Source organism: Muntiacus reevesi, chromosome 6 (assembly GCF_963930625.1).
Source record: "Muntiacus reevesi chromosome 6, mMunRee1.1, whole genome shotgun sequence".
NCBI classification, from domain to species: Eukaryota; Metazoa; Chordata; class Mammalia; order Artiodactyla; family Cervidae; genus Muntiacus; species Muntiacus reevesi.
In genome coordinates, this window is record NC_089254.1 from 71,077,725 (window position 1) to 71,097,047 (window position 19,323).

General features: G+C 49.8%; 1 protein-coding gene across 7 annotated transcripts in view; it reads left to right on the forward strand.

The window, feature by feature from the left end:
- Window positions 1-19,323, forward strand: part of TNS3 (tensin 3) — a 219,242-nt gene that overhangs the window by 175,913 nt on the left and 24,006 nt on the right. The gene's annotated exons all lie outside the window — the stretch shown is intronic.

Here is a 19,323-nt window from a genome sequence, read left to right on the forward strand (position 1 = left end):
TCCCCCTCCCCCCAACCTCCAAGGAGGGGAGAGGGCTGGAAGTTGAACCAGTTGCCAGTGGCCAATGATTTAATCAACCTTGCCTATGTAATGAAGCCTGTAGAAAAATACCAAGGAGATCCTCAGTTGGTGATCGCCTGGAGGTTTGGGCAGAATGAGGTGCTTCGGGACAGCATGGAAGCTCCATGCCTTTTCCTCTCTCTCTAGTCTGACTGTTTGTAGTTATGTCCTCTTATGATAAACTGATGAGTGAAATGTTTCTCTTGAGTTCTGTGAGCCACTGTAACAAATTATTGCAACCTGAGAAAGGAGTTGTGAGAATCTCTGATCCCAAGAAAGGAGTTGTGAGAATCTCTGATCCGTAGCTGACTGGTCTGAAGGGAGGACAGTCTTGTGGGACTGAGCCCTTAGCCTATGTAGTCTGATGCTGTCTGCATGGATGATCAGAGTCGAGTTGAATTGTAGGACCCCAGGCTGGTTTCAGAGCATTGCTTGTTGGCGTAGGGAACCACTCCGGGCATTGGAGTTGGGTGCAGAACATTTTAGAGCCCCAGAAGGAAATGGGTTTCTTGAAAGCAAAAATATTAGAGATTAGGTAAAGAGGTCATTTACTGTCAACCCTTATGAAAGCAAAAGAGAATTATGAAGTGCAAGATGTAAATTAGTTATTCCTATCTGAAAAGCTAAGTAGTCTTGATGACATTTTCGAAATAAATGGGGAAAAAAAATGAAGAAAGGCCTCATTGAAAGTGTATGATTCTGATATAGCTCAGCTTCCAACTTTGAATAATAATGGGTTTTTTTTTTAATCGAGATAAAATTCACATAAGTGAACCATTTGTAGTGGACAGTTCAGTGGCATTTTGTGCATTCACAATGCAGAGGACCATCATCTTTAGTTACAGAACATTATCTTCACCTGATGGTTTTACAAGTGGGATTTAGGGAACATTTGGGGAGCTTTCAGTGAACACGATTAACAGCATTAGTTTACTGAAAGGGAAGGCCTTTATACATTTTGCAACTTATAGTTTGCATATCCCTGTTTCTGAGAGGAGGGCTGGTGTTTTCAGGGCCCTGCCTGGGGCTGTGGGTGGTGATGTGAACGTGGAGGAGGGGCTTTGACCCAGGACTGCTATGAGCTGCAGGAAGGAGGCCCTGGCCTGCAGGGTATGGGGTTTGCTGTTGAAATTTCTTGGAGTTGGTGTCAAAGGGCGAAAATGGGTGACATTTGCTGCAGGGAGGAAGAAAAGGAGTATCCAGGAATGTCTTGAGAGAGAGATTAGTTTGAGGCAATGCTTTATTTTTGTTTAAAAAAAAAAAAAGTTGTCATTCTTCAAAGCTTGACAAACTGTAAAATACTTTTCCCAGACCTCCCCTTTCTTCCTGTACCCAGCTCTGTTTTGTTTAGAAATTTTATGAACTTTTAATGAGAATGTTTATAATAGGAATAGAAACATGTGCTGAGTGTGAACATGTGTGACATTTATGCAAGTCCCTGATTACTTTGAATTTTGCAGAGCCTAAAAACTGATATGTGTGTGTGTGTGTGTGTATATATATATATGTGTATATATAACATGTTTACATTGAGGTACATATGTGTATGTAGCTATGTATAGGAAGGCCCACATCTGTATACACATGTGGTATACTTTGCATTCTGTGCAAAAGGACGCCTGCTGGTCTTTGTGGCCCAGTGTGACTGCCAGGGTTAGTCACTGTTGCTCCCCCCACTGCCACCCCAGATTTAGAAAATGAAAAAAGGAAACTTGACTGCTTCAAAATATATTTAAAAATAAACAGCGGTGTTGGACGGCTGGAGGTCAGCCTGCAGCAATGGCCTATGAATGTGTGGTCAGCAGTCTGCAGAGATGAAAACACTCATTTGCTTGAGTGGAATGAAGCTCAAAACATACAAGATGCTGGCATTCTGTGCAGACACCTCATCCACCAAACAGGCCAGCTTGGAAGGATCCCCACATGAACTGACGATTTCCCGATCGTGATGAATGCCATCTTTTGTTTGCTGCTTTTGCGTTTAGAGGAGTCTTTGTTTCTCTAAATTTATTTTATCAGCTCATGTCATCCTCCATCTGGTGGACTGCTCTTGAATCTCAGCCTATAAAACTTATTCTGATGTGCCGCCAATGGGTTTTTGCTGCTCTCTTAATCCTGAGCCCCACAGGCCAGTGTTCTGGGAACAGGCCCTGGGGTTGGTGACAGACACATGTGGGTCCTCTGTCACCACTCTACAGTTCTTGTACTGTTTGCAAACCTCTTAAGACAGTTTTTAAACTGAAGCAAAAATAATAATAGCAGTATTGTGCATGATATTGGGCTTCCTAGGTGGCTCTAGAGGGGAAGAACCTGCCTGCCCATGCAGGAGATGTCAGAGACACGGGTTTGACTCCTGGGTGGGGAAGATCCCCTGGAGAAGGAAATCACAACCCATTCCAGTATTCTTGCCTGGAGAATCCCATGGACAGAGGAGCCTGGCAGGTTATGGTCCATAGGGTTGCAAAGAATCTGAAATGACTTATCATGCACACACACACACACACACGTGCATGACTTTGGACAAGTACCCCAAACTTGTCTTACAGTATGGTTTTTAAGTTCCAAATACACTTGGTCATGAACGCATTTCCAAAGCCCCGTCATCTATCACAGTTTTGCTCTGCCCCAGGGAGACAGATGTGGGTCGGTCTCAGCCCTGGAGTGAACTGCAGGCTGCTGACCCTCTGCCATGGCCTGCAGTGGGCGTGGGGTCTGGAATCCCTCTACAGACATAGGTACCACTTTGACCCGTGTGTTGCTTTCTCTTCACCTCTCTGAACGGGGACAGGATGCCTCTGAGAACTGGGCATGACTTGAAAGAAAATGCACGTGGAGCCCTGGCCTGCAACAACTGAGATGTTTTCTTACTAGAAGCATGCGCCCGCATGCCCCTGGCAGTTTTTCCTTTCTTATAGAGGCACTCCCTGCTCTGCAGGGATTGCAGATTCCTAGCATGGTGTGACGTGGGGGTGGCTGTCCTGGTGAAAACTCCGCATTCTGCTGTATACACTTGGGGAGATTTTGGGTTATGAGACCTGAGAAGGGTGAAGATTTAATTCTGGCATCTGCCTTTCACCTTTGGTTACTGGGTGTGGTCCAGCCGGCTTGATGCTTTTGGAACCTGGTGCCCCCAATTTAATGCCTCCTTGACAGACAGTGACACTGGACAAACCACCCTGATGAAGTAAAGAAGCTTTGTGTGTGGTTGAAATCCTGTCATGTGTTAGTATGTTTTCATATATGTATTGCATAGCACACATATGCACGTGGATGTATATATTTACATATTCACGGTTATGCCCAGACCAAGGAATTTGTTGCTTTTGAGCACATATTACATGCTGTGCACTTGTATATGTGCCTGTATAGAGAAAGAGCAAGTCTAAAAAACACAAAAGCCAGGGGAAATGAGAATTCCCTAGTCTGAAAAAAAGGAAAACCTTTTCTATGCTCCGGGGCCTGGCACATTCTTGATGGACATCTTGGGGTGAATGTCACATGCCCTCAGGTCACAGTGGGTCACACACTGGGACATGAGGGACCTAGTGATATTGGAGTTAAGATTTCCTGGAGGAACATGAGGTTGGACTGCTGTGAAGTCAGTGTGTAACTGAGGTCCTGGGGTTGACTTTTTGTGTTTGTCTTTAATTCCTTCTCTGCACAAGCAGACCATTGAATTGGATCCTAGAACGCCCAGAGCAGTGCCTCCCCACGTGCTGGCGGGCAGGTAATCCCTGGGAAAGCAGCAAGAGGGTGTCATAGTGGCCCTGAGGACTCCTGTCTGATGTACCATTATTTGGAATCTTTCTGAGATCCCTCCTAGTTCTTTTTCACTGGGGCAAAGCCTGTGCTGACGACCTGCAGGTCCTTGAAAGTCTCCCCTCCGTGGTCTCCGCTCTCCCCTTCTGTGTACATGGGAGAAGCCCGTACTGGTCTTAATGGCCCTCTTTCTCTGAAGCAGCTTCTTTGTAAGGCTTCTGAACTTCCTTCACCATGTAATATACTGTTTTAAGGGAGATCCAGCAGGTACCCCATTATTGGGTGGAGCAGAGGCCCTGGATTCCGTTTCATTAATTTAATGCTGGGCAGGGCAGAGTGCTGAGAACTGACAGCACAGCCCCCCTAAGGACCTGTCAGGCCGGTGGGCATGTCAGGGGCTGGCGGGCGCCTGGAAGAGACCGACCAGATGGTGCCTTCAGATTGCACATGCCCTGCTGGAGGCGTAAGACGGGGCTGTTGAGGGGGACCCTCCCCTGTGCCCTTTCAGGTGCCTCAGCCACCAGATTGGCACCCTTGCCTCCCCTCACAGTTCTCTGCCCTTTCTTACATCCCAGACAGCTGAGCCTCTCTGAGTCTTCCTCTCTCCTCGCCCTCCCGCCTTGCTCATCTCGTGGCAGCTCAGGCCTCGCCCTCCAGCCTCACAGTTGCTGACGCCATCCCCACAGCGATGTTTCACAGTTCCACAGTCACCTCTCCTGATGTGGCTGTGACTGTGCAGTGTGTCGGAGGGACAGCCAGCCTCGCCTCGTCAGGTGAAGGAGATCCCCACTGTCCCTGGAACAGCCCGCCTGGCTCTCACCTCCCCTCATCAGGGCGAAGGGGGTCCCCGCTGTCCCCGGAACAGCCTGCCCAGCTCTCATCTTCCCTGGAATGTGCTTCCCAGTGGGGTGAGCAGGGTGGGGGGCCAGCCTGCAGGAAACAGGAGCCTGGATTGGGCTTATGCCCTTCTCCCTCTGTAGCTTGTCTGCCTGCGCGTCACTCATCAGGACATCCCGGCATCTGACATAGAGAAGGTTCTGGTCATGTGTTATGTGTTGTTTTCTAACAAGTTAGTAAATAAGTGAGTGAGTAGGGGAGAGGCACCTTTTACTTAAAGGGAGCCAGGCATGCAGTTTGCTGCTAGGAGTGTGGAGGGAGGCGGCGATTGCTGGCAGCACAGTGTCTGGCCTGACCTGTGCAGGGGAGGATTGGTATTGCCAACAATGGACAATCTGTGTGTACACTTGATCCGTGATTCCAGTGGGAGTAAGTGGGGACCTTGCAGGTGTGAGCACCCATGGGTACTCCACCTCACACTGAGCCAGATCCTAGGTGCTGGGTGGGGACATCACAGTTGGAGAGGCTATGTTTTCTGAGTGTGACTTTGCATCAGAATCGCTGCCACTTGCAGCATAGCCACATCACCTTAGTCCCCGTTGCCCCAGCTAAGCAGAAGAGAGAAAGGAAAAGGACAGACAGACAGATCTCCGGAAGTTATAATGTGTCCTCGATCCCCACCCGAGTTGTTCCGGTCGCAGATGCAGCAGCAGACACAGCATCCTTCCCCTCCGCCCAGCCCATGGACCGCCCCAGACTTACCAGGCCCACAGGGTCAGCCGGCCCCAAGGGAAGGACCCACCCTGGGGAGTGCCATTGCATCACTGCCCTTCCTGGGCCTGACTGCCGGACGGCCGCCTTCCTCTCTGTCCAGGGAGCTGTGGGCCACGGGAAAGGCCCGTCCATCCGCTGGCTGGGCCTGCCCTGGGCTGCGCTCAGGCATTTCCTACAGATCCTGTGCGGGAGCTGCTGCCCTGCAGGCACATAAACAAGCCAGATCAAGTGCCCTGCTCAGACCTTGGGGCAGGGGGTCCTTGGGATCTTCTTAACTTGTAACTTAGGGAGGTGACCCAAGGGTCACAGGTGTGCCTGTCTCTTCTGATAAGAGGCGTGTGCCTGTCAACTTTCACCAGGATGATGAGTGGGTCAGAGGGTCACGCCGGGGCTGGGCAGGTGTGACTCAGCCCGGGATGGTTGGAGCGTGTTCTGGAAGCCTGCTTGCCTGTGCAGGCTCCTCGTCCCATTGTGATGTGCTGCGGGCAGTGCCAGTGCCAGCCCACCAGCAAGAAAGGGGCCTCCCAGGAGTGGTATGGGACCTTCTGTCTCAGGGAGGACTTTAGGGTAAGTGGCATCAGCACTAGGCTTTAACAGATGAGTTGGATCATGCAGGATCAGAAAGGCAGGAGAGGCGAGGCGTGAATGGCCACTCCCCTCTGTGCTTGGTGGATATAAACCTGGTCAGACAGGTATCTACTGCCTGGAACTTCAGTCTCAAAGGCCACACATGGGACAGAGCCTCTCGACCATGTTATATGGACTTGTTACTGTCAGATCTCAGGCCATGAGATATGGAGCGTGAACTTACCTGACTGAGGGGGATGATGTCCCAAGTCTTGTACAGGGTGGGGGTCACTTGAAATGGGCTTTGAAGAGTATATAGGAGTTCACCAGATTACTGGGTAGTGGGGCTGGCCTTTCAGCTAGAGGGAAGAACATGAGCAGAGAAGAGGGAAGAAAAGGATAGAATTTGTTTAAGTCCACCAACAGCCTATTGGTGGACTAAGCTACCAGCCAGGTGAAACAGGCTAAGTGGTTGGAAAGGAGACTGCAGACTGGGTGTGGTAGGGTGTGGGAGTGACGGTGGCCAGGAAGAAAACAAGAGGAAGGTCCCCCAGGCTACCCTGGGCAGGGGATGGAGTGAAGGGCTTAGGGCTGGTGACTGGGGCGGATGAGAGGCAATGCCCCCACCTAGGGAGAAGGGACGGGTGTGGAGCCTGGCTGGCGGGTGGGGTGCAAAGCTGACGAGGGACTCCAGTGATTTCCAGAAGCTTCTCGTTTGTAAGCGTCGGATCCCAGGGAAGCCAGCCTGCCTTTGGGGGAGGTGGCTCTTGAGGCTCAGTCGTGGACAGCAGACTGCCCTTGGGGGTGCGGTTTGGGGTGTCTGTCTCTCCGGGGTCATCAGCCACACATGCATTAGCTGCTTGTCCCTTGAGTAGCACTGACTCTGGGGCTGCAGCTAAGCTGTGGAGGGTTTCAGCGGGGAGTTTGCAAGAGATTAAAAAAAAGGGGAAAGAAATGAAAAGGAAGCAAACCGCGCAGTGCGAGGCGGGGCCACTGCCGTCCGAGGCACTGAATGGGCAGCCCGCCCGACAGAGCCAGCGGCCGCCCAGCAAGCCCGGATTCTTTCCTCAGACGCGCTCTCCCTGCCGCCCTCTGAATGGGCCTCCTCAGAGGTGGCCGCCCCGCGTCCCGCCCCGACTCCCCCGGGACGCCGGAACCCAGAGTCGCCCTGCCCCGGTGGGTGGGGGACTCCACTGGGGACAGTCCTGGGAGCGCCTTCGCCTGGCCCCCCGACCTCCCTGGCTGGCTGTGGACTGACCGGCGCCCCGAGGTGCCCAGGTAAGTGCCGGCTCAGTCCCTGCTCTCTGCAGCCTCTGGCCACGTCTCCGCTGATGCTGAAACCTGAGCTCTGGGCCGTGGGGGAGGGGAGGCATGGGAGTGGGAGGAGGTGGGATGCCAAGTCCCAGGACCAGGAAGCAGGGAAGACAGGACTGGGGAGGAGGGTGACTCTTCCTAGAGTCCCCTGTCACTTGAGGACAGCCCTCGGGTCCGGAGGCTATGGGACAAAATGCCCCAGCCCCAGAGCCTGGAAGGCTCCTCCTTCTAGAAGAAAGCCATGCTTTGTGTTTGCCGAGACTCACTGGGGCAGAGGAAAGCCTGGTTTACAGATGTGCGGCTTTCCGGAGGAGCCGGGGCTGCTTCCCAGCACAGCACATTCTTTTGCTGCAACTGAGCAAGCCGGCCTGCCCAGTCCCAGGGCTGTCCTCCTCCCCAGAGCCCCTGAGGGGTCTCGGGCCGCCCCGAGGGCGGAGGGCCCCCAGGCTGCACCCAGGTGCTCCGGCTTCTTAGGAGGAGCAGGGCTTTTACGGGACGCAGACAGCCCGCCTGAGGAGCAAAATCGGGCTTTCACAATGAGTGTTAGCGTTGTCTTGCCCACTGTTGGAGCAATCAGAGGGAAGATTTTAGAGTCCAAGACTGTAAAACAAGACACAGTCACTGAAATAACCTGTTTGCAGCATTAGAGCTTCTGGAGGGTAGAGTGTCTGGGTCCTTCCCTGCGTCTTACCTCTGGGATCTCCGAGGTGAGCCGGGCAGCACCGTGGGCCCAGGCTCTGAGGGCAGCATAGGCCCAGGACATATTGGATCAAGGGCCACCCAGGGGCATCTGTGCCCGAGGACCCCTGAGTATTCCGTGTCCTGCTGACCCTGGGCTGACAGAGTGCTGTGTGTGTATATTAGCTGGAAGGATGGGGGTGATCGATCAAGAGGAGAGAGAGGAACACTACCTCTAAGAAAGGCAAGCCCAGGTCAGTGAGTGGTCCTCCTTCTCACTCTTGCCAGCCTGAAAGTCTTGTGTGTTCTCTCTTTGAGGACTGGGAGGATTTCCCGCAATTGAATGGATGATAATGTTCAAATAGAGACATTTGAACAGAAAATGACAGAGACGTCATTTTAATACAGTATATACACGACAGTAGGTTTCCATGAATTCCATATGTATGGCAGCATATCAGAACTTATCTGGTTAGGATGGAAATATTTTTCTAACTCCAAAGGTAAATTTAAGAGCATTTTGGTCCATTTATTTCAGGAGAGTGAGATCTTTCTCTCCTGTTGGTGATGGTGATTGGTGGGATCTGGGGAGCCAGCCTCGGGTGGGCTATGGACGTTCTTTCTAAGTGGGAGTCAAGGTCCTAGGGCTGCAGGCGACTCCCAGAGACCCTGAGCCTCCCCACATGAGGGGAACTGGCACAGCAGGCTCTCTGAGATAATGTAATGCTGTATTTGGAGGAAAGAGGTGGATACTGCAGGGTAGGGTTATTCTGTTACATTAAGGCTGCTGACTTTGAGCTCTCCCTCGTGGGGTGCAAAGGAGTCTTGTGGAAAGAGCATAGCTTCCCAGTCATAGAGATGAGGTGACTGCCTTTGAAAAAGTTCCGTAACCTCACCATTCAGCATCTCTTTCCTCATCCATAAGGCTAATAAGTCTGCACATGGAAACCTTTTTCTGAGGATAAATCGGCTGTATGTGGCTTAGCACAGTGCCTGGCATATAGTAGTAGGCAGCAAAAAGCAGCTATTATTCTGATTTCTGAAAAGTTGCTACGTGTGAAATCATCAGGATTTTAAAACATCTTTGTGAGAAATCGTGAACATTCAGATTTGCACCTGTAGCCACCACAGCATTGCTCTGAAAGCATAATGTGGGACTTGGGTTTGATGATCTGCGTAAGTTCTAGGCAAGCAGTTTACACATTACGAACTGTTAATTGATAGTCCGACTGTTGCCTACTTTGTCTTTTCTCTCTCCTTCCCTTCAGTTTCCCCTTCCTATATTTTAAGAAAGCAATAAAATAACGTCCAAAGGCATAACACTGCTTAGGTCAGGAGAGTTGGAATCAGCTAGGTTGGGTGGTGATAGTGGTTTTGTGTGTGTGACTGAAAGGTGTTGTTAAGTGCCCTGGAAGCTGGTCTGCAGCTGTCAGGGGCGTGTCCAGAGTTGGTTCTGAGTCCCAGTCACTACATAAGGCTTCCTTTGACAGTCTTTACTCCAGGCATTCTCTTGTGACTTAAAGGTAACAGAATCACAGTTTACAGCGGAGCTGGGGTCCAGAAGACCCCCTTTCACAGACCGCGCTCCTGTTTCCTCCTTCAGTGCCACCACCCACTTTATCATGCAGGAACACTGGACAGAGAATTCAGGGAACCAGTTCAGCTTCCAGTTCTCCCACTAAATACCAGGAATCTTTTGGCCTGAGAAAGCATCCCCTGATATCTGATAGTGCTTACTAGCTTCAGGGCGGGCACGTAGTGGAAAAGGTGGGCGGGGACCAGCCACTCCAGGTAAATAAATGAAATCCAGGTAGGATTTTATAAACTCAGAATGAGAAACAACAGAATGAATTGTAGGGACTTTGGTTAGGATATGATTAGGAAATGGCAGCCCACTCCAGTGTTCTTGCCTGGAGAATCCCAGGGATGGGGGAACCTGATGGGCTGCCGTCTATGGGGTTGCACAGAGTCGGACACGACTGAAGTGACTTAACAGCAGGATTCAACTGGGTGGAGGACCCAGGCACGCATGGGACTGCTAGCTTTCCTGGGTGACTTGAGTGCACACAGAGAAGCTTCTAGAATGCCACGGGACTCCTGAACAGCTCTGAGAAGGTGCCAGAGCAGAGTCTCCCCTAGGACAAGATTTGATCCCAGATGGTATGGGTCTCAGGGTCTCTGCCTGATGTGTCTGTGGGTGGGAACAGACCTGATGTCACCCAGCTATCTCCCTGCCTCAGAGCAGGCAGTCTGAGGAGCTCTCATAGTTTTCTGATTGTCCTGTAGATTGCACTGCGTATTCACTTTCTAGTTCTTGGTGTGATGAGTGGGTTTTAGGATTTCTCCTGGGCTTTCTTGATATTATGTTCTGAGCTATCAGTTCTGTCTCATCTGGTCTGCTTGTTTGAGTCAGTGCTCCTACCCAAGTGCAGTTCCAAGGCTGCATGGATGTTCAGATGCACTTTCCAAAGACCTTGCTCATGCGGGGGAGGAGCTAGTGTGGCTCCCCTGCTCTGCCCTAAGGTGAGGCTGGGTTGGAGAGAAGGCCGGTTCACCCTGCACCCAGCTGACTCCACCCTGGTGGGGAAGTCCGGGGCTACCTCCTCCTGTGAGGTAGGGTTGATATGGAAGATCAGCCTTCCACTGGGTCTTGCTAAACCCGTGGTGGGGGTGGGATCCTATGGGTGTTGGGTAGGAATAGGGCTGGCCAATGTTGCAGAAAAGATTTTCTATTAGTCCACTCATTTTCCTTTGGTCAGTTTTGGTTCTTTGGTTAGATGAGTAGGCTTTTCTGGAGCTGTTTTTGCTCTCAGTTCTGGGATCTACCTGAGGCTATAAGGAAGTCAGGAAACTCAGCCTGGATGGTGTCCTTCCTCACCTCCCCTCTACCCGCCAAGCCCCCTCACCCCACCCCTCACCCCAAAGTGTTCAGGTCCTTCTTTCCATCTGTCAGAGTTCCGTGTGTGAGTGGTTGTGTGATGTCTGGGACTGTAGTTGTAAACACAAGGGCCAGAGACAAGTGGGGCTACTGCGTCTTGGCCAGAACCGCAAGTTCCCAACATTATTATTTTCAGCACTGCTAATTCAGTGAACACTCACTGCACAAACACCTCCCATGTGCTGGGTACCCGTGGACACCAAGGTGGAGCAGGCACAAGACCCATGGCAGGGACTTCACTGGCTGGTTGCAGAAGGGATGCATAGGAACCTGAACTATCCAACGAAAGGACAAGAGATACATAACAAAGTTACTGAGGAAGAGGGATTTAGCAGAAGGCCTTCCAACAATCAAATCCTTGTGTAGAACGTGAAGCCATTAGCTTGAGACAGAGTCCTGTTTCCTAGAGCAGATGGGGTTGAGGTAGCATGTGGACAGAGTTTTATAATAAAAAGATAAAAACAGAAGAATACCTGTTGCCATCTCACCGCTGAGAGGGAAGAAGGGGAGGCTCAATCTCAAGGCCATAGCCCCAGAAATCTCCTGAGCAGGAAGTGGGAGTGGCTCCAAGGTCATCTGGTGGGGGAACCGAGACCCCTGGTGATCACCTCCCCAGAGCACGCCCCAGCCCTTTGAAAGAGTCACCATCAACTCACATTCCTGCAGAATCAGGGGCAGCATGGACCCGATTTCACCAGGCCATGGAGACCCCCTGGCCCCTGTGTACCCACTCCTCAGCGCTGCCACCTCTGGGAGATACCCTTGTCCTTGTGGGGAGACACCGGGCCCACCCTGGGAATGAGAGATGATCTCGTGCATGTAACCCAAGGTAAATGGGTTGTCAGATCGCCATCCTTTTCTCTGTACCACAGAAAGAGGAAACTCTGTTCCTGGAGTAAGTGAGAGCAGGCCCTGGGCCTCAGCTTCCTGGGTCTGCCCAGGACTTCATACCCCTGAGGTTTGTTTTGAGGGCCAAGGAAGCCTGTTAGGTACCACAAAGGTAATAATTATTGATAGTGTGTTGATAATTTATGAAGAAAGCTTGCTTTTTCTGCTCACATGGTGAAAATCCAACTTAAATTATGCTGCAGCGCCTGGCACTGCAGCGAGCCACCTGTGTGCACTCAGGACTTCTGCCCGGGCTGGTGCGACCTAATGAGGGTTCATGGTGCTGCGCTCGGTCTGTCATCAGGGTGATTTAGAAGGACCAGGTGAGATATGACTGCCTGATCCAGAGTCCTGGTTTTAGACCCTGAGCAGTGATAATCTCTGGAAAACAGCAGACTTCAGGCTTCTGAAATCTGGGGAGACACTGGCCGCCTAGGGCCCCAGTTACTATGTGGGCATGGGGCTTAACCAATGTGGGGCTCCAGGTCCTGCACGGGTGCTGAGAGGTAAAGTTCCTATAAGGATATCTTAGGATTGTGTCCTTAAATCCTACACAGGAAACAGGGCTTGCCGGTCACAACCAGACACTCTCTGACTCTACAGGAGGGTCTTAAGCCCTGGCCCTCTGTTGGAATGTGACTGTGAATCTCCATGGTGCAGTGCTGATGAGAGGATGATCTCGGTGCCGGTGAAGGCACCTCAGGGCCCCTATGTCAGTAGTCTTCACCAGACTGATGGCTCTTTCCAGAGAAAGTCCAGGGCAAAGTTTAGCATGAATGGTGATGGTTTAGTCGCTAAGTTGTGTCCGACTCTTGCAACCTTTTGAACTGTAGCCCACCAGGCTCCTCTGTCCATGAGATTTCCTAAGCAAGAATACTGAAGTGGGTTGCCATTTCCTTCTCCGGTGGATCTTTCCAACCCAGGGATCGAACCTGGGTCTCCTGTGTTGGAGGTGGTCTCCTGCATTGCAGGCGGATTCTTTTATGGAGTCACCAGGGAAGACCTTAGTGTGAATGCCACACCTTGTTTCCACAGGAGAGCCAGAGCCCCTGGGGCTTCTGCCTGAAGGAAGGAAGCAGTTTTTCTGAGAATCTAAGACTTCTAACCCAACAGGGAGTCATGGGTGCAGCATCTTCACCAACATAGATGGGGCCTCATCGCTGCCTTCCACTGACAGCTTATCTGTTCCTGGGTAAATCTAGTGGCTTGTTAGGGTGACTCCCCTCTCTGTCATCCTCACCACGCGCTTTCTCTGCAAGTGAGTTACACAGATTCTCCCTCTGCTCGGAAAACACTTTCCCTGGATTTTTTTTTTTTGGCTCAGCTCAAGGAAAGCCTCCCTGTTTCAATGCCTCTTTTCTTCTCTCTGGCGCCATCTCTCCCCATAGCCTGACAGCTGCTGTAAACATTCTTGTCTACCTGGATTCCTGCTGGATTGGAAGTAGCTTTTCTTTTCTTTTTTTAAATAGAATCTTATTTATTTAATTTTAAATTTTTGACTGTGCTGGATCTTTGTTGTTGCACACTGGCTTTCTCTAGTTGTGGCTAGCAGGGGCTACTCTCTAGTTCTGGTGTGTGGGCTTCCTTGTTGAAGGCTTCTCTTGTTGGGGAGCATGAGCTTTAGGGTTCGTGGGCTCAGTGGTTGTGGGATAGCATCCCCATAGCATGTGGGATTTTCCCAGACCAGGGATTGAACCTGTGTTCCTTGCATTGGCAAATAAATTCTTAAACCACTGGAAGTAGCTGTGAGGCAAGGATCTTGTATCACTGAGGCTGCTTTCTGTTGCAAGTATCCAATCCTAACTCAAACGTGAGTAAAGGAACAAGAAAGGAGGACGTATGATTATTCACAGGAGCCAAAAGGTGGGAGCAACCCAAGTGTCCCTCCACGGGCAAATGACAAACAAATCATGATTCATCCATACAATGGAATGTTATTCAGCCTTGAAAGGAAAGGAAATTCTTACCCATGCTGCCACATAGATGCACCTTTAAGACACAGCCAGACACAAAAGTACACATACTGTGTGATTCCACTTACGTGAAGTACTTAGAGAAGTCAGACTTATAGAGACAGAAAGTACAAAGGCGGGTGCCAGGATAGCGGGAGGAGGGGATGCAGAGGTAGTGTTTAATGGGGACAGAGTTTCAGTTTAGCAAGATGACAAAGAGTTCTGGAGTGGATAGTGGTGACGGTGGCACAGCATGTGAATTGTACCAAACGCCTGTAAACTGCGCACTTAAAACTGGTAAACCGTGTTGTGTCTATTTCACCTTAATATGTTTTTTTTTAATGGAAATATACAAGTGACTCACGGAGAGCAGTTCTGGCCTCAGGTTTGGCGTCACGAAGCCTCATTCCTCACTCCTCAGTTCTTGTGGAGACTCCCTCGTCCTCGCGCTCTGGGAGTGGAGGTCTCTGGTATCCCCAGGACCTCCAGCCCCAGTGCTGTTAAAGTCTAGCAGGAAGGAGGGAGTTTGTTTTCCTGAGAGCTTACTCCAAAGCCCATTTTTGAAAGATGCTCATTCTTCACAGGTTGCTAAGAGTCCTAGTTAGTCACTTGAGAAACTGGCCTCGCTTAGTGCATCATCAGAGTAGAAACTGCTCGGAAAGAGTCATTGTGAAGAAAAACAGTTTCCAACGTTGCCACATTAGAATTCCCTGCACAGCACCAGTGAAATAGGGGCAAATGTGTTTTCTTTCCAGCATGTTTGACTCAAAACCTCTGAATAGAAACAAGACGTCTTCAAAGAATAAGAAGAAACAAGATCCCGATTGTAATGAGCTGTTTTATCTGCATTTTCTGATTCTTCTGTGTTATTGAGTAGAAGGAAAACTGTGGGAATAATTCCAGTTTGGATGAGATCTTCATGGAAGGCTCTCCCATCTGTTAACAGACAGGGGCCCTGACTGCAGTGGTGGTTGGGGCACACCAGCTCTGTTGGAAGCATGAGAATGTTGATGCTTCTAGAAGAAAGACATTTCATTCTTGGGAGAGTGCTCCTAGTACTTACTGGAAATGGTGACCTTAACCCATAGAACACATTCATATGATGTGATTCTGACATAAAGACTTATAAAAGAAAAAAACCTCAAGATCTAGAAAGTACGTGTTTATCCATGTGGGGACTGTTGATCTCTTCCTTCTGTGTTTGTAGAGTATTTATGAGGCTAGAGATGCAAGACTTTGATTTTTGACAAAAAAAGATAAACCTTCTATGCAGCGTTGTGTTTTCAGTCTTCTGGGGTTTTTCTCTGATTGTCATTATATCTGGCTGTCTGCTCATCTTCCCCTTGCTCTCAGGAAGACTGGTTAAATGATCTGTTGTTCATAGACAAACATAAAAGAAAAACTACAAGATAAGGGCTCCCTTTAAAAGTTATGACTATTGAACTTCCCATACAGTCTTGCATTTAAAAATAATAGTTTAAGTTTAGAGCTGGACAACAGAAAAAGGACTATTTTACCTATGAAACGTTTTCTGTAAACTTTATGATAACCATAAAGCAAAAATCAAGAGCTGAGACTTGAAACATGAAAAAGGGCATGTATGCTTAGTTGTGGCCTGGTCTTTGTGACCCCATAGACTGTACCCCACCAGGCTCCTCTATCCATAGAATTCTCCAGGCAAGAATACTGGAGCGGGTTACCATTTCCTCCTCCAAGGGATCTTCCCAACCCAGGGACTGAACCCACGTCTTGTGTCTCCTGCATTGGCCGGCAGGTTCTTTACCACTACCGCCACCTGGGACTAAGTAAATCACCACAGATGGAAACCACCAATTTACAGAAGGAAATGGAAGCAGAAGGAAAAGAGACAATGGAAGTAAATCTAGTGCTAAAGAGACCCAAGAAATCATCCTCCTTGATCCTAATTGATGGGATTCTGTGGATGAAGAACCTGAGGTCCCATAGGTTGAGAGTGTATTCAGTGGCCCATGACTCATGCCAGAACCCAGACTAGAACTTGGGGGGTCTCTGCTCGCCTTCCCTGGCAGCCCCGGTTTCAAACCCAGAAGTAGAGTGAAAGAAAAGAAAGATTTGTTAATGTTTCATTTTGCAGAGCTCTCAAATGTTAGGGAAGGGAACTTCCTGATTAACTACATCATCCCAGGAAGAAGGGACGGGGGATGGAGATAGATAGATTGTAGATATGAAAGACAGATTTTAAAGTTCATATAAAAAATTTGATGGCAATTTGTCCTTAGTAAGTAATATATGTGTGAATAATTTTTTATACATTTTATGATTTTTTAAATGTAACTGAGAAGACAGGAAATGTTGATTTTCTTTCCTGTAACATCACATGCATTAGTAGTGGTGCCTGCATCCAAGAGAACAGTCGTACGGGGATAAACCTTGCCGTTTGGGCCCTTCCTTTACCTTTGATGCCTGGCCATTCCCTCCTGTGAAGGCCTCAGCCTCTGGGTCAGGTGGCACCAGGCGCTGGAGGACAGTGAGCTGAGAGCAGCGCAGGTTCCCTTTCTTCTTGTTAAATTACACCATGTGATGTAAATAGCGGTGACCAGAGAGCAAATGTTCCCCAGCTTCCCACAGAACCTCCTGCAGTGGCCTGCATGAGAGCATGAAAATAGACCTTTTGGGAAAGAGTCTGTGACCCTCCGTCACTCTGTTCTGGATAAAGGAAGTGCAGGAAGGGGAAGCCGAGGGGAGAGGACACCGGACATCCCGGGAGCCCAGAGGGAGAGGCAGGCGCCCTCCTCTCCGCCCTCAGCCCAGCACCATCTGCTCAGAGAAAACCAGGAAGTGAGGGGGTTGATTTCCACCAAACACTGGAGGCATTATGTGGGCTCCTCTGGGTGTCAGCAGGGAGGCGAAGATGCGGGAGTGTGGTGAGGAGGACCAGACCTGGGCTTTGCCGGGAGGATACCTAAAAGAGCCCAGATCCACTTGGGCACCAGGGCTCCGGCTTGCAGGGGGTGTCCAGCAGTGTCCGTGGAGGCCCTAGTTCCCCCGCAACTGTGGACACAGCCTAATGAAGCTGTGGACCTGGAAGCCTCACTGTCCCGGAGCCCTTTATGTCGTTGGTTTAGGACAAATGGACATACTATCTGTGGTGTCCAGGGCGGAGAAAAGGCAGCCGGGACCAATGCCTGCAGAAATGCTCTCATCTTGAAATCCTCATCTGCTCCCATGGCTGTCACTACACCCCTGAGCCTCCTTCTGGGTCCAGAGCTGAGAAGACAGAGCCCTGACCCCGAGTCCCCAGTAGGCAGCAGTGCCCATGGACGGTTCTCCTTTCAGAAATTTCACATATTGTTCAACTGTGAATGGCAAATGTGCAAGCTGAACAAAAACCAGTCAGGATACATCCTTCCTGCTCTCAGGGCATGCACACTTTGAGAAATGAAGCAGAATCTTGCAGAAGGGTCTGCAGGCTTGATTCATGCAACTGGTGTCTCCGTCTGTACTTGAACTCAGATTTCAGGGTCCTTCTCCAGCCGTGTGGGACCCCTCTTCTTATGTCTCTAGATTCCCAGTGGGGCTAGGGGGCAGTGCCCCACTGCTTGGAGAATGAAGGGTGTGCCCTTACTTCCCACGAGGCCCCACTCGTAGTATCCTTTGCATCTCTGAGCACGCGGAGGGACCAGGAAGCCGGGACTTCCATTCTAAAGTGCTGAGCCACCCCCTTAGGGGTTAAATCCTGTTGCCCTGGCAGGGGCTGATCTGAGCAGAAGGCACCAAACCCAGCCACGTGCCCCAGAGCTGGCTCTAGCTGCGTTAGGAACAAAGCCACTTTCACGGGAAGCACTGTGCTTGTTGTTTTCTGAAAAAGGCAGCGTGATAACAGCACAAAGTGGGATCTCATTTTCCTTTGGCTCCTTCTCCTTTGCTGGGACTCCTGTGTGCCACATGAGGGTGGTGTAGGATTCCTGAGGTAGCTGGGATTCCTATGGCCCCTGGACTCGCTGACACGCAGGCCCTGTCACTCGGCATGGGGACCACCGAGAGCAACCTCGGTAGCAGAGGAACTGACCCTGTGAGTAGGTACTGTGTGCATGCTCGCGCCATTCGCTCGTGGTGCATGACATACTCAAGCAGCCCTGAAGCAGGTGTGCTAGACTTAATGGATAAAGTGTTTTTCTTTTCTTTTAAAAAATTTTTTATTTATTTATTTTTGACTGAACTGGGTCTTCACTGCTGCATGCGGGCTTTCTCTGCAGCAAGTGGGGGCTACTCTCTAGTTGTAGCATTTTAGTTCTAGGGCATGTGAACTTAGTAATTGTAGCACACAGGCTTGGCTGCCCCGCGGCCTGTGGAATCTTCTTGGACCAGGGATTGAACCCATGTCCCCTGCCTTGGCAGGTGGATTCTTAACCACTGGACGACCAGGGAAGTCCCAAACCATTTTTCTGATCCTTGACGTGCTGGATCTGTGCTGCTCCTTCACATGGGACTGTAGGGCTGATGGGCACAGCGTCCGCTCACTTCTTGCCAGTCTCCTGAGCCATATGTGCATCCTTTGTCCTGCCCTGTAATTTTCCCTCTGCACCTCTGCTAACTCATTCATAGCATGACTGACCTGAAGCTCCCACCAGCTGCCAGTTCAATGAAGGGGCCAAGAGTGAACAGTGGAGACTCCTGTTACCCTGTGAGCACGAGCCCACGGATGGTGCCCAGTGCACCGTTATGCACATACCCTTTGATGTGTCAGAATCCCACCAGCCTTCCAAGATACAGTCAGATACCACTTCCTCCAGAAATCGAACTCTCTCTAGATAGAAACATTTCCTCCTGCAGGTCTTTCTGGAGCTCACAGGCTGCAATTCACATGCTCCCTGATGCAATGCTGGTTTGAGTGCTAAGAGCTAGCTGGTGCTCAGCAAGTACATTTCTGAAGCAGAAAATGAACACGGGCTGGTGTAACTGAAGATGTCAATTTTATCATCAGGAAGAGAAGTGTGGGTGCAGAGGAATATCTGAAACACCATGCATCTTTGCTTTTCTGTCCCACTTCAATCAGAAATATTGAAGGATGGGCTTTGGAGACCATCCTCTTGGTTAATTCATTCAGCAAACATTTATTTTAGAACATTGACCTAAGACTTAATTGTATTAATTGTGTTTTTAAGTTTTAGGTTTTCTGTTTGATTATTCTTAAGGGACTGTAGGTCTCTGGTGAAATTCTCTCTTGTCTTATATTTTCTGAAATATTTTCAGTTTGGTGCTGAATTGCTTAGTCAGTCAGTCGTGTCAGACTCTTAGTGACTTCATGGACTGTAGCCCACAAGGCTCCTCTGTCCATGGGATTCTCCAGGCAAGAATACTGGAGTGGGTTGCCATTTCCTTCTCCAGGGGATCTTCCCAACCCAGGGATCGAACCTGCGTCTCTGGCATCTCTTGCATTGGCAAGTGAATTCTTTACCACTAAGCCACTGCAGCTTCCCTTTTAAAATCTGTGCCTTTTAACTCCAGTGTTTGTATTACCTGTGGGTGTGTTTTCCTTTTTTTTTTCATTTTTTGTTTTGTTTTTTATGTTTTTGT